We start from the raw sequence: 14,042 nt of genomic DNA, 5'->3' as shown, positions 1-14,042 counted from the left end.
GACCAGTCTCCCTCTACCTTCAGCCTCCACCTCTATCAACCATCATGATACCAGCAAAGACCTTCTAATATGCATATCAATCCACTGCTCAAAATTCCCCAAATATCCTCAATGCCAACATAATGAAAACTAATCCATTGCATAACAAGAAAAGCCCTTCCTGAGCTGACTGCTGCCTCTTTCTCCAGCCTCTGCCGTTGCCTCTCTACCTCCCTCACCACTGCCTTCCCTGCTCTGTGGCTACAATACTGGACTGGATGTAATGGCCCCAAGCATTGCACTTCCTGACTTGGCACATTCCATCCCTTCTTCCTGGACCGGCTCCCCCAGCCTGTCCGTCAGGCAAACTCCTCATCCGTATTCTCTACTTCTTCTTCCATACCACCCATCCCCTTCCCAAGCCCCTCAAATCCTAGCCTCCCTTGTGCTTTCTGTATATTCTCATCCAACAGTTATTATTCTATGTTTGTTTGACTGGTCCATTTCCCTTCCTAGATTTACTAACTCCTTAAAGGCAATTACTTTTTTTTTTTTTTGCCTTGATATTTTTGTTCCTCCAGTGCCCAGCAAAATATCTTCACAATAGCGGACATGTATTAAATACTAGATATTTATATTGTTATTGAGAGGATGGCAGCGAAAGTCCTTGGCAGCTCACACTTCCATCATTATCAGCATCATTACCAACATGAGAAAGTGGAAGGAGACCGGACTCTGGGTGCTGAACATACAATGTAGTATACAGATGTCATGTTATGCAGCTGTACACCTGAAACCTACACAATGCCATTAACCAGTGCCACCCCCAATAAATTTAAGAAAAACAGAAAGAAAGACAGCACACATGAAACGCTGTTGATAACTGAACAGAGAGTTGCCCACGCAGCAGGTAGAGCCAGAGGGGTATGTTAGTATAGATACCCACATGTATGATACAAACCCATTGACACACAGACATCACCAATTCACACACCCAGTGAGGGGTCGCAGGTCTCTTCCAACTCTGACATTCTGTGAATGAAGGCGTTAAACCAAGATATCCAATCAAATCAGCCGCCATATCAGTGCCTACCGCATGCTATTTCACTGCATGCTGTGATGAATGGACACTCTCAGCCCTCACTGGGCCCCCAGAGCCCTCAGGTGCATCTGTGACTCCCAGCCCGCACCGGCTGGCGTGCTCTTCCCTGCACAGGTCTTTGCTTGTTGTTAGCTTGTCTCCACCTTATGAAGTTCCTCGCCTGCACTACAGACTCCAGCGTGCCATACTGGAGCTGAGGGAGGCTTTGGACAGCTAAGCCTCAGACTCCTTCTGCCTACCCAAGATAAAATGGTTGCACCCAGGAGCAATTTATAATATTTAAAAGCCCTTGAAGGGATATCTGCACACCCAACTTCATAGCAGCATTAGTCACAATAGCTGAGAAGTGGAAGCAACCCAGGTGTCCGGATGGATGAAAGAATAAACAAATGAATCTATACATACAGTGGAGTATTATTCAGCCTGAAAAAGAAGGAAACCCTGACGTTGCTACACTATGGATAAACCTGGAGGGTATTTTACAAAGTGAAATAATCCAGACGCAAAAGGACAAATACTATATGATTGTACTTATACAGGAATCTGGGGTAATTAAATTCATAGCAACAGAAGGGAGAATGGTGGTTACCAAGGGCTGGGGGAGTGTGGGGAAAGGCCACTTTAATGGGTACAGAGTTTCAGATTTGCAAGATTAATATGTTCTGGAGATCTGTTTTACGACAGTGTGAATGTACTGACCTGTCCACTTACTTTAAAAATGGCTAAGATGGTAAATTTTATGTGGTATGATTTTTACAATTTTTAAATTTTAAATTAAAAATAAAACGAAAATATTTAGAAGCCCTTAGAGCACAAGTGCCACGCAATCCAAATGGACACTGATCCTTTCGACCCCCACTGGGTCATCGGAACTGGTTGCAAACTCCCAGAATGGCTGTGTGGTTCAGGTGGAGTTAAGAAGCAAAGAAACTCATCAGAGGGACGTGGGCTAGGCTCCGGGGTCCCTGCGAGGGCCAGAACCAGGCACCGCTGCTCTGCAGCCAGGAACAATACTCACAACCCGCCTTAGCAACGTTGATGTTGCCGTGGACCCTGGACCTCACAGCTTCTTCTACTGAAAACACTGGACACTGGATGCTGCCACGGGCACTGTCTTCGCCCATCACCAGAACAGTTCTCGGCGCTGCCCCTGCTTCTTCCAAGTACCAGCTTTCTAGTCAAAGGCAGGGTGAACGTACCTGACTGGCACGTGCCCTCGATATGCAAGGAAGGCTGGGAAAGCAAGTATCTGGTACTTTCTGGTTCTGCAGTGAGTGCAGGCTCTGGGCAAACAGATCGAAGGGCTGCAGAGTTTAGATGGTCGGCGTGACTGGCGTTTCCCGCATGTATCCTTTTCCTACCGTAACGCGGAGTAACACTTGCCTCGGTGCCCTGGAACTTAGTGCGCGGACGGCGGTGGGGGCAGCAAATGAAAACACAACGTGCCCAGTTCAATTTGAATTTCAGATGAACGGCGAGTAATTTTTTAGTATAAGTATGTCCTGTACCATATTTGGAACACTTTCCACTGAAAAGTTATTTATTGTTTAGCTGAAAGTCAAATTCAGCGGGCATCCTGTGTTTTATCTCACAGCCCTCCTTGGAGGTATCTTTTCTGTATTATGTTATGTAGAAATATTATACCAGGGCCTGCTTCCTGGGGATGCTACTGTGCAAAATCCATGTTCAAGATAAGTAATAGCTCAGCCGCCTCATCCTGGTTTTGAACACAAAACTTGGAAATTACCCAGACTTCCTCTTTGCTCCCTTCCCATCACAGATGTTCACTCCTCCAAGTCAGATATCTGCCTAGAGCCATCCGGGGTGAAGGTTATGTCTTTGAGAAAGCAAAGGAGAGAAGCACGTTAAAATTTAAAACCTGCTTACCCAGTCACAGTAAGAAAGAGTAGAATAGACTAAGCAGGGCAGAAAGATTTTATGAATTTTTTATACTAGGCGCTCTCAATTTCTAGGGCCTCAGGTTTACTATGACTACACTTAACAGGGCTTTGCTGGGAGGTGAGACTAAAGAGTAATGCAGCTGATTTTCATGTGTGGTGTGTGGAAATGCGTCTCCGTGAGCCAACACTTGGCTGTGGCTCTCAGCCCTCGTGGCAAGCTGGATCCATCACCCAACTGCCAATTTGTTCCTTTAATGGGAAAAGGCAAGTGCTTTGCAAAGCCACTGCATTTCAATATATTATGGACAAAAAACTGTTGGACTATTTCCTAATGGTATTTAAAATCATAAGTAGCACACACGAGGCACACAACTTTGCCAGATTCTTCTAAAGTCACCCACACAAAGACTTGACTCATGTACCCAGGTCTTACATGAAGGATAATTAAACCTTCCCAAACCAATGTCGGCTTTCTCTGGCCTGCCAGAGAAATGTCCACAGTGGATATTCCCAAGGACAGAAACTAAATGGTGTCTTTTAGAGCTGGTATGAATGTTAGAATATATTTCACTAGCTATAAGGATCAGGGCCTTGAGAAAGAACTAATTTATGTGTTTGCTTAAATTAAACCCTTTTCAATTCCTCCAACACACCTTGTCCCTCCAGTTTCAGGGCTTTTGTGTGTGCCGTTCCCTCCTCCTAGAACACGCTTCCTTGCTTGGTCTAGTTAACTGCTTTAGCTCTCTACTCAAAATCGTTTCCTCAGGAAAACATCAATTCCCTGACCCCTGAGACTGGATCAGGGCTCCTTTTTATGCTTTCAGAGTTGACTCTACCATTTCTTTATAAGTTTTATCACGGTTGATAAGGATATAGTTGGATTCCAGAGTGAGTCAAAAATGATACCATCCAAGAGATTTTTTCCATTTTTTCCTTCTCACTCAATTTTCATATATGCTTTTACCCCTGGGAGCCACTCGTAAATTACTCATTTATTATTATAAATGAGTAATTTGGCTCCCACCATGCCAGACAGCAGGCCCTTCCCTCGTCAGTCAGGAGAGAGGAAATGTCTCTTAGAGGTCAATATTGCTTAATTAGGCTGCCTCATCCCTCGGCCATTAACAAGAGTGTTTCAGAGACGATGGCATCACAGCTAAAGAGCATCCGTCCCCTTGACCTGAGGAAAGAAGTAGTTAATTTTTTGTGCATAATTTTAAAACATTTTTTTCTATGCCACACAGACTTTTATGTAAATGCATGTCATTTGTGCTTTTATTATTTAGGTGCAATGTTTTTGCTTTCTTCTGTTCTACTTGGTTTCTTCCATATTTTCTGTTTTCTTCTCCTCCCTTCCAATACCAGCCATTCCCACACCAACACACACACAAGCCAGACCACTAACCAAAGATGCCTTTGCTCATATTTTTCTCCAGGCTCACAAAATCATGTAGAGAGATTTGGAGGGCTTGGGGTCATGGTTTTGCTTTACAGAAATGAGATCGTATTATATACACATTTCTGCATCTTTCTTTTCTCTTGCAACAATACCTCGTGGAAAGCTCTCCAAGTCAAGTTGTTTAGATTTAATTCAGTCTTTTTAATGGCTGAATAATAATTCTTGGTTCCACTATGCCATAAATTATTCAGCCATGGGCTTTGTCTCCAGCTTGGTGTCACAACGAATAATGCCATAATAGCATCCATGAACATGTGTTTTTATGAATAGTGGTTTCGTGTCTGTGGGATAGATTCCCAGGTGTGGGCTTGCGGGATCAAAGGCACACTAAATTTTAATCTTAACAAATATTATCTTCAATTGCAATTGCTGTTTCCTTAGAGCCATCCTTTTCCCCCCTTCTCTCCCTCTAGTTCTCCTTTCCCCACTTTCCTGCTACATCCTTTCTGTCTTTTATTTTTCATAATTAAAAGCTTGACATGTTCATCTTTGGTTTAATTTTATATGCTAAAGTGTAAGTTATTTGTGCTAATCTATGAAAATACAGCAATATTATAACATTTAAAAAATCATCACCGTGTTAAAAGTCTCAACAGGAAGAAGCCCTCTTGGCAGGGGGTCAAGTAATTAAGAATGTGACTGTAGGTATGTAACGTGATACCTATTTTTCTTCTCTTTCTATATTGAATCAAGATATATATTCATAAACACCCAAGCACTATGGCAACTGAATATTATCAGTGAAAAATGATGCGATCCCCCTGCCAATGTTTCCTGGGTAATGCATTATATGGGACTTGTCTTTTATGAAAGCAGCCTATATCTGTGAATGCAGATTTAAACACTTTTAAGCGTACAGTTCAGTGCATTGAGTATATTCACATTGTATAACCATCAATACCATCCATCTCCGTAACTCTTCACTTTGCGAAACTGAAACTCTATACCCATTAAGTAGCTCCCCGTTCCCTTCTCCCCCAGCTCCTGGCAACCGCCATTCTGCTTTCTGTCTCTATGACTTTGAGGCTACTTATGTAAGTGGAAGGATACAGTTTGTCTTTTTGTGACTTATTTCACTTAGTGTTATGTCCTCAAGATTCCTCCATATTGTAGCACGTGACAGTATTTCCTGCCTTTTAAAGAATGAACAATATCTTATTGTCTGTGTGTAGACCACATTTTGTTTATTCATCAGTGGATATGTAGGTTGCTTCCACTTTTTGGATAATATTTCTTAATTTTTTTTTCTTTACTGTTTTTCCCCCCACACCGGACTAATTGAGCTGGTAAACACAGGCAAATTATTTCTCCCACATACCGTGTTTTCCCAAAAATAAGACCTAGCCAGACAATCAGCTCTAATGCGTCTTTTGGAGCAAAAATTAATATAAGACCCGGTCTTATATTATACGTATTATGTTCGATACGACCCGGTCTTATAGTAAAATAAGATCGGGTCTTACGTTAATTTTTGCTCCAAAAGACACATTAGAGCTGATTGTCCGGCTAGGTCTTATTTTTGGGGAAACACGGTAACTGTCACTACACATTCCCAAACAGAGTAAATGTATGTTTGAACCAGTATTTAAGAATTTTTTTTCCTCTTTCCATCATCATATATTTGATCCCCTTTACCCTCATCTACCACCCCCGCTCCCCTTTACCCTCTGGTAACCACTAAACTATTATTGTCTGTGTCTATGAGTTTTGTTTCTTCATTTGTTTTTCTTGTTCTTTTGTTGTTTTCAGTTTTATATACCACATATCAGTGAGAAAAAAACAGAAATATTAACTAGAGTTTTCTCTCTGGTGCTCCTGAGATAGCACCAGATGAGGTATGGCAGGGCAGAAAGCTTTTCTGAGCGTTTCTCGGGCTGCTGTTGTCTAATAGCCTAGGTGCTTAAGGAAATGGAACCAGGTCGGACTCTAGGTATCTTAACAGACAGATTCTTAACCAGATATCACTAAAGACAAAGTGGTCACTCCCAATACCTTCCGTTCCTCCTCCTTCTCTGTATAACTATGAATGCTTGCCCTACAGAACTGTCGGACCCTTTGGGACCCCAAATCAACTGAGTATATTTCTACCACCATGGTTGAACGGGATCTTGAAGTATAACTTTACATTTCTCACTCACCAGAGCTGTAGACTGAGATCTCGACTCCTATACACAATTAATGACTTAATTACAACATACAACACCCTGTGAATGAAGGGCTGCTTTCTATGGGAGCCTATGACAGGGGCCTCACCTGAGTGGGGGGAAGGGGGAGGCAGAGGATCAGGTTAGGCTTCCTTCAATTTGAGTTCAGATATCAAGGATGCATAGGAAGCACCTTGACAAGGGACGTGGGCCAAGCAGTCATGTCTCATTTCCAGTGCTGCTAGCTCCCAGCATTCCCCTGTCCTCGGCCTGAAAAAAAATATCCCACTGCTTTTTACCAGGAAAACTTGTCCAGCACATCCTCCGGCAATAACCCCAGCTTCCCAATTCTGATTAGTGTTGTTGAGATGCCCAAAGCTCCATCTGGATGTCATCATTTCTAGGAGTTTGACATTGAGAATTCTCTGGATGTTTTAAGATGCCATCTTGATCTTCACAGCATATCTGCTAAACATCTGAGCATTCTTTACACAAGATAGACAAATCGGCTCATATCTTTTTTTCTCTTGTAGTATTCTTATTGATGTAAATGATGTTGGATCTGCTGGCAGTTTCTGGGTGTGGGCCGGGCTCGTGTCTCGTGAGACCAAAGAATGGACACACGGACCCAGGAGAGGCAAAGAGTTTTAAAAAGAGGATAGTTTATTGAAAACAAAGGGTCAGAGCTCCCGAGTGGGAGGGGGTCCCGAATGGGGATGCCCAGTGACTGAGGCAAAAGTTCTTACTTTTATTTATTTTTTTTAGTTAAAGTTTATTGGGGTGACAATTGTTAGTAAAGTTACATAGATTTCAGGTGTACAGTTCTGTAAATACATTATCTATATCTCACATTGTGTGTTCACCACCCAGAGTCAGTTCTCTTTCCATCACCATATATGAGACCCAATTTACCCTCTTCTAGAGCCCCGCTCCCCTCTCCCCCCTTACCCTCTGGTAACCCCTAAACTATTGTCTATGTCTGTGAGATTTTGCTCTTTAAGTTGTTTGTCTTGTTCTTTTGTTGTTTTCAGTTTATATACCACAAATCAGTGAAATCATATGGTTCTCTACTTTTTCTGTCTGACTTATTTGGCTTAGCATTATAATCTCAAGATCCATCCATGTTGTCACAACTGGTACTATTTCATCTTTTCTTACCGCCAAATAGTATTCCATTGTGTATATATACCATAACTTCTTTATCCATTCATCTATCGAAGGACATTTTGGTTGTTTCCACGTCTTGGCCACCATAAATAAAGGTGCAATGAACATTGGAGCACACGTGTCTTTATGTATAAATGTTTTCAGAGTTTTTGGGTAGATACCCAGGAGAGGGATTGCTGGGTCATATGGTAATTCTATTTTTAATTTTTCGAGAAACCTCCACACTGCCTTCCATAATGGCTGCACCAGTCTGCATTCCCACCAACAGTGTATGAGGGTTCCTTTTTCTCCACAGCCTCTCCAACACTTGTTACTATTTGTCTCGTTGATGATAGCCATTCTAACTGGGTGAGGTGATATCTCATTGTGGTTTTTATTTGCATTTCTCTGATGATTAGTGATGTTGAGTATTTTTTCATGTCTATTCGCCATTTGTATGTCCTCTTTGGAGAAATGTCTCTTCAGGTCGTCTGCCCATTTTTCAATTAGGTTGTTTTTGTTGTTGTTGTTGAGTTGTATGAGTTCCTTGTATATTTTGGGTATTAAACCTTTATCGGAGGCACTGTTTGCAAAATCTTCTCCCATTCAGTTGGTTACCTCTCTATTTTGTTGATGGTTTCTTTTGCTGTGCAGAAGCTTTTAAGTTTCATATAGTCCCATTCATTTATTTTAGCTTTTATTTCCCTTGCCTTTGGAGTCAAATTCATAAAATGCTCTTTGAACCCAAGGTCCATAAGTTTAGTACCTATGTTTTCTTCTATGCAGTTTATTGTTTCAGGTCTTATGCTTAGGTCGGTTCTTATTTTTATACCTTCCCCTGCCTGCTTGGGGATGGGGGCTGGAGCCCTCTAATGGAATTCATCTATCAGGTTTGTCCTGTTTGCCCATCCTGAAGGGATTAATGAAATAACCCATTCCTATCTATCAGGTCTGCTCCTTTGTCCGGCCAAAAGGGATTTGAGATAATTTATTAACCTCAAGGCGCGTTCTCATATCTTTGTCCTGGAGTGAAGAAGACATTCCAGAATCTGGAGTTTCAGGATATGTCTGTTTTTTTGTTTATTCCACCAGGGACCTCCCTGTCTACCTAGCAACATACTAACTAACTTGTCTTATTATTCAATCCTAGCATCTATCCTTCATCATACAAAGCCATCATGTTGAGAAGCAAATAAAGGAAAAACAGTTTCCCGACATCATTAATTACTCCATTTTTTAGCAGACACAAACACTTTTTTCCTCTTTGGCTTTGGAACAGTGACTAGGCTGCCAGCTGCGACTGGTGGGGTGGGGGGGCATTAAAAGCCTTAATCACCAGAATGAGCTTTGTTTTTTTTAAGGAAAATAAGACTAAATTAAAGGCACACTCAGATATTTTTCTCCTGGTTAGGACAGGCACAAAATTTGGTGATTAATTTCTCATACATCTATCACTGATTTTTTTGGTCAGATGCTATGAGTTTAGTAAAAATTTATTGAAATATAAGCAAATTATAATTTAACTATTTAGACTATTCTATTTTCTGTGCTCCAAACTCATATCCAATTACTTACTACATTTCCCTTAAATATCTCACAGGCATCTAAAAGCAGGGGAAATGCTTTGTAGATTCACAATGCTTCTGAAACCAAATATGTGGGTTTTTTTCCCCACACCAAGCAATTTTCTAATTCTCTGTGGACACCAACTAGGTGTTCAACAATTCATTTCAATTCTGACACCGTCTACCTGAAGAGAGCTTCCAATGCCACAAGTTAAGGGCTCAGTCCCACAAGACTGCCCCCCTTCAGACACCAATCACGAGTCCCAGGTTGCCAACTGGCTATAAATCAGGGGTTCTCACGATCCCCTACTTGGGATTGATAACTTGCTAGAATGGCTCACAAAACTCAGGGAAACATTTTACTTTCTATTAGCAGTTTATTATAAAGAGTATAACTCAGGAAGAGCCAAGTGGGAGAGATGCATAGGGCAAGGTTTGGGAGGAGGGGTGCGTGTGTGAGGAGCTGCCCTGCCCTCTGTGGATCCGCCAGTCTCCCATCACCTCCATGTTTTCACCCAGTCAGAAGTTCTCCGATTGATTGGCTCGTTGGCCCTTGGTGATTAACTCAATCTCCAGCCCTGCTCCTCTCCCTGGAGGCCAGAGTGTGTGTGTGGAGGGGGGAGGGAAGGCAGGGCTAAAAGTTCCAACCCCCTAGTCACGTGGTTAGTTCCGCTAGCAACCACCCCAGCCTCCAAGAGTCACTTCACTAGAGGAAATTCAGATATGGTGGGAAAAGGCTTATTATGAATAACAAAAGACTCTCCTCTCAGGAAGTTAGGGGGTTTTAGAAGCTCTGTACCAGGAACTGGGAGCAAAGACCAAATGTATTTTTCTAATTAGGTCACAATCTTGTCCAAAACTGAAGTCTTGATTGTTCTTTCCAAATTAATAAATATTGCCTGTATCCCCCATTTGCTCTGCTTCCAAACTCTGGAAAGCATTTACACGCTGTCCTCCCTGCCTATAACGCTTCTCCCCATTCCTGATCTGACTGGCTCTCCCCATCTTTCAGACCTCAGCTTAAATGTCACTTTGCAAAGAGGCCTTCCCTGACCCTCTCCCAATCTGAATGATATTTTCTCATGTTCTCCTTCATACACCTTGCAGTTTTAATAGTGTGTTGGATGATTATTCGTGTCTTCTCCGGCTTGCCCCCTGGTGTGTGTGAAGACATGGAAGTCCTGAATCTTTCTGTGAGTCCCAGCAGAATGCCTACCACACAGCGGCTACTCAGTATTTGTTGAATGAATGAGTGAATTAAATGTCTATATCTGCATTTCTTAAAATAAGCTCCCCAGAAATTGTTCTCCTGGATGATGCTACATGTTTCCTGATAGAAGGGGTCTGCAGTCAAATAGTCCTGATCAATAACTGAGTTAAGCAAAGTTAGACAGGGTTCTGTACTGCAGGATTCTTCAGGGCCAGTAATTTGCTTCGGGCACTGCAATACAGTACTTGAGAGGAGAAATCAATGTGAGGTTTGTCAAACAAGTTAAATTGTAGAGCCCTTACCTCACAGAGTACCTTTCAAGATGAGTGTTCTGTGGACCATCCCAGGGGAAATTCTAGTAAACAGTAATTACTTAGCATTTACCTTAATAAATGCTCTGTATGTGTTCGTTTTTTAGGTCACTATCTACACCTTCTGTATTGTTTCACTTACTTTTTTTCAAGACTTCAAAAAAAAATTTTTTAGAGCAATTTTAGGTTCACAACAAAATCAGGAGGAAGGTACAGAGACTTTCCACAGGCCCCTCACCCCTCTTTGCAGAGCCTCTTCTGTCATCAACATCCCCACCAGATGAGACATTTGTCACAAGTGATGAACCTGCACTGACATGCCGTCATCGTGCAGGGTCCATAGTTCATCCTGGGGTTCACTCTTGGGGTCGTACCTTCTATGGGCTTGGACAGATGTGTAGTGACAGGTACATGACTACGGCTCCTCCATGTCTCTGCATGACGTGATAGCTAAGTTCTCCTTAGTGCTGGATGATACACCGCTGTCTGGCTGGACCACAGTTTATCTATTCCCCTACTGAAGGACACCTTGCTTGCTTCCAAGTTTCAGCAATGATGACTAAAGCTGCTGTAAACATCTGTGTGTGGGTTTTTGTGTGGACAAGGGTTTTCGGCTCCTTTGAGTTGAAAAGATACCAAGGAGAGTGATTGCCAGATCATATGGTAAAAGTATGTTTAGTTTTGTAGAAACCTCTAAACTGTCCTCCAAAGAGGCTTGTGCCAAATTTGCCTTCCCAGCAGCAGTGAACTCTCAGAAGGAGCTCTCCTTCCTGTGGCTCCACATTCTTGCCAGCAATTTCATGTTCTCACTGTTTAGGATTTTGGCCATTCTAATAGGTGTGTATATTTCATTTATTTTTCAGGCTATCCCTAGATGTTATGTAATTTATGAAACATCCAACAGCTTATAAGAGTCAGGATTTAAATCTGGTCACTTAGACTGCAAAGCCTGAGCTCTTAATTAAGCAACAGCACAGACTCTCAAAACAGCCTCCAGAATCTTCCACATTATCTGCACATATAATCTCCTGTCAGGCAGACAGATGCTCTCCACATGCATATCTGAAGCTGCATGTACGATATGAAAATTTTCTTATATTTTCTATTACTCTCTTTCCATGCAAGTAGTAGTTTTCTATTGCTGTGTAACAAATTACCGCAAAGTTAGCAGCTTAAAACAACCCTCAGACATGAGCTCACGGTTCTGTAGCTCAGAAGACCAGACAGGCTGGACTGAGTTCTCTGCTCAGGTTGTACGTGGCTGATATGAAGGTGCTGGCCCAGCGGTGTTCATTTCTGGAAGCTCTGGCAAAAAACTCGCTTCCAAGTTCATTCAGGTTGTTGGCAAATTCAGTTTGTTGTGGTGGTAGAACTCAGATCCATCTTTCCTCCCGTGCTGTCAGCCAGGGGTGGCGCTCATCTCCTAAAGGCCACCCACATTCCTTGCCATGTGGCCCCCTCCATCTTCGTTGAAGAATCTTCCTCACATTAAAACCCTCTTGCACTTTAAGTCTCTGACTTCTCCTGTTTCTGACACAGATTTAAAGAGCTCATCTGACGAGGTCAGGCCCATGTGTATACAATTTCTTAAGGTCGACTATTTGGGACCTTAATGACATCTTTGGAACCTCTTCACAGCAGCACCTAGATTATTGTTTGATGTACTAACTGGGAAAGGGTGTGTTGCGTATCCCGGAGGCTGGTGTCTTGGGGGACATCTTAGATTCCTGCTTCCAGAAGACATGCACACACTTTCTTCACTAGATTGTAAGCCATCCAAAGGCAGGGGCCGTATTTTTGTTCTCTTTGCATCTTTTGTGTCAGCACTTAGCATAGAAAAGGCACTCACTTCACGTTTCTCGATGGTTCGTTATCCTCACCCGTCACCATTATGCTCATTATGCACAGTCTCCTCGCTGGAATTGCTTTTGTCCTGAAGCTTTCATTAATTGATTTTGCTGTAAGTCATACTTTTCAAAATAATGACTAGAAAAGTTGAGTTCTGAGATCCAAATTCAACCTTTTTCAGAAATGCCTGTGATGCTTGGTGTTAATACTCTAGGAAATGGGGAGGAGAGTTTCAAAACTTGATGGATTTTAAAGAATGTAACTAGGTACCGAGATCTAAAAAATTCCATAACTTCTTCCCTTAGCTATTTTAGAGTAAAAATATCAGAGAAGGGGTGTACTTGTAATGTTGGGTGCATTCACTACCAATTTCTCAAGTTCATGAATACTTGCTAAGCAGAAAGAAGAGTGCACTTATGTACTGTTTTGATGACTTCCTGTCAACAAAATCTGGTGCCTACAACTGCATCCTACGATATGCAAACGGAAAGCTGTTGCTCTGTTGTGCCCCATAGTTCATATCACAGAAACCTCTGTTTTCTCAAGAGTTCTTTTCATGAAACGAGGCAGTGTCGATAACGGCATCTCTCTTTGGTGCATTGGCTTATCAGTACCTGACAGTGACTCTCCAACGGAGGCTGGGAACAGTGAAATGAACAGACAAACTGACAGGAAATTTTTAAAAACTTCGACTGCCAGATTGTCAGACTTGTAACCGTGGACGTGGGCCATGCCTAGCCAGGTTCTCCTCTGCATTACAAAAATTAAGAAACGGAGGCATGAAGCCACAACAAGGATAGTTTTCCGTTGTGATTCAGTTAAAATGATTAGGACAGATAAGGAGGTAAGAAAGGACAAGAGGGACCCAGAAGATTGCATCACAAGTGTGAATTGCATCTCTCAGATCCTAGGTGGTCTTGAAGCTCTGTTTCTACGTTGAACCAAGTGGCCTATTTCCACCTGCACTCCTTCACATCTCTTCGGTCTCCTCAGACCTCTCCTTTGCACCTGCTATGCTGACCTAGTTCCACCTCCTCCGTTTACAGACACAGCATCAGGACTCCACTGTGTTTTCCCACAAAGGACAGAAGTCCACCTGGGCCTGGAACCACTTTCCAAACTCCCAGCTCTGGGGGCATTGCTTTGTACTAGCCCTCATGTGGTGCTTGGACCACACTCCCTTCCTTTCACAGTAGCACTTTGCTCACATTGCAACCAAGGTGGATACCTTCAGTGTCATCTTGATTCCTGGGGTCTCCCCACCTCCATCCTGCAGAGGAACAACAAAAACATTAAGTGAGTGAGTGGAAGACGAGGAGACCATGAAAGTCACTGAAAGAACTAGCTGTTTAAGCTAAAGGGAAAGCAGTTTAAAAA

Source organism: Rhinolophus sinicus, linkage group LG04, assembly GCF_036562045.2.
Source record: "Rhinolophus sinicus isolate RSC01 linkage group LG04, ASM3656204v1, whole genome shotgun sequence".
In the NCBI taxonomy this organism is placed as follows: domain Eukaryota; kingdom Metazoa; phylum Chordata; class Mammalia; order Chiroptera; family Rhinolophidae; genus Rhinolophus; species Rhinolophus sinicus.
The sequence above is the reverse complement of the archived record's forward strand: the minus strand, read 5'-3'. Positions refer to the sequence as shown.